This window comes from Triticum urartu, chromosome 6 (assembly GCF_003073215.2).
Source record: "Triticum urartu cultivar G1812 chromosome 6, Tu2.1, whole genome shotgun sequence".
Lineage (NCBI taxonomy): Eukaryota > Viridiplantae > Streptophyta > Magnoliopsida > Poales > Poaceae > Triticum > Triticum urartu.
The window spans coordinates 267,086,602-267,089,009 of NC_053027.1; positions in this window are offsets into that span (position 1 = coordinate 267,086,602).

The window sequence follows — 2,408 nt, forward strand, 5'->3', positions numbered from 1 at the left end:
ATAGTTGGCTTACACTCGCCACGTCAATCAAGTACATAAATAACATTACATCATCCAAACACTCATGGCCCGACTACGGCGCCAAAATAAAAGAGAACCCAACATGCGACCGGTCCCAATCACCCCCACTGGGCACCACTACTGATGATCGGGAAAGGAGACATAGTATCGTTGAGAGTCTTCGTCGAACTCCCACTTGAGCTCATACGCGTCTCCTGGAGCGGAATCGTCAGGCCCTGCATTTGGTGTAATAGTAATCTGTGAGCCACAGGGACTCAGCAATCTCGCACCCTCGCGATCAAGACTATTTAAGCTCATAGGTAAGGCAAGGTATAATATGAGTGGAGTTGCGGCAAGCGACTAGCAAGTATGGTGGCTAACTTATTCGCAAAGGAGAGCGAGAAGAGGAGGCAAAGCGCGAGCGAGAAACTAGAGTGCAACCTACGCAAACATTACTCCAACACCGTGTCCACTTCCCGGACTCCGCCGAGAAGAGGCCATCACAGTAACACACTCAGTTGATTCATTTTAATTAAGTTAAGGTTCAAGTTATCTACAACCGGACATTAACAAATTCCCATCTGCCCATAACCGCAGGCACGGCTTTCGAAAGTTCAATCCCTGCCAGGGAGTCCCAACTTAGCCCATGACAAGCTCTCACGGTCAACGAAGGAATAGACCTCCTCCCAAGACGTTCCGATCAGAATCGGTATCTCGGTAACTCAAGACACTTCGACAGGTTAAAACAAGACCAGCAACACCGCCCGAATGTGCCAACAAATCCCGATAGGAGCTGCACATATCTCTTTCTCAAGGCACACTCAGATTGTCCTAGGTACGGGTAGGCCAGCCCAGAGTTGCCCCTGGTGGCCACCGGTAGCTGACAGGTGGACCAACACTCAGAGGAGCACTGGCCCGGGGGGGTTAAAATAAGATGACCCTTGAGTCTGCAGAACTGAAGGGAAAGAAAAGGCTAGGTGGCAAAAGGTACAACCAAGGTTGGGCATTGCTGGAAAAGCTTTAATCAAGGCGAAATATCAAGGGGTTCCCATTATAACCCAACCGCGTAAGGAACGCAAAAACCGGGAACATAACACCGATATGACGGAAACTAGGGCGGCAAGAGTGGAACAAAACACTAGGCGAGAGGCCGAGCCTTCCACCCTTTACCAAGTATATAGATGCATTAAGGTAACATGGCAATATAATGATATCCCAACAAGTAAATAAATGTTCCAACAAGGAACGGCCTTCAATCTTCACGTGCAACTAGCAACGCTATAAGAGGGGCTGAGCAAAGCGGTAACATAGCCAATCAACGGTTTGCTAGGACAATGGTGGGTTAGAGGTTTGACATGGCAATTTAGGAGGCTTGCAAGCAAGTGGTAGGCATCGTAGCAATGGCATAGCAAAAGAGCGAGCAAACTAGCATAGCAAAGACAGTAATGATTTCGAGGGTATGATCATGTTGCCTGCACAATTGTCAGAGTTGACTGGATCCTCAAGAGCAAACTCAACGGGCTCCTCGTTAGCGAACTCGTCTCCCGGCTCTACCCAAACAAGACAAACAAGCAACAAGGATAAATCAACCACGTGCGAACTCAATCAACACGATGCAAAGATGATATGCTATGCGGGATGCGATGAGGGATGCAAAATGCAAGATATGACAGGAAATGCATGAACCTGGCCTCAACTTGGAATTCCAAGGGGGCCACTGGAAATATGAGATGAAATCGCTTGAAAACGATATAAAGAACGCCGGAATCAGAGTTACGGTTTGGAAATGGCAAGCGTTTCAAAAAATGACACCGGTCTGCGATTTACAGCAAGTAGGCATCTAAATGCAATGACATGAACATGCTACAGCCACCAAACAAGACAACAAAATACATGGCAGGGATGCACACAAGATGCTTAACAAAAGACTAGCACTGAGCCACGGCCAATTCATCCATTAGGAGGTTCAAACAAGCATGGAAAAAACGCAAATGACAAACAGATCTCCGACTTGGTGAAATTAACACTTGTCTGGAATTTCAGATCATATAGCCCTCTTCGGAGCAACAAAACAACATGCTACAGGACCTGAACATGACAAAGAAAGACATGGCATGGAGCTACTCAACAAGCTTAAAAAAAGTCCCTTAGTGTCCTCGGGCCAAAAGGATCACAAAATATACTAACAAGCACACGAACATAGCTAAAACATAATCCGTTTTCAGACTTAGTGAAAACTGAGACATGCTGAAATTTAACTCACGAAGGCACGTCAACGAGCTCGATGCACTCACTACGGTGCAAGTCATGGCAAGGCAATCATACATCTACTAAGAAGGCACAAAATTCAAGCTAGACATGGCAAGAACAATGGCATAGCATGCACGGATCAACTACAACAACATCGG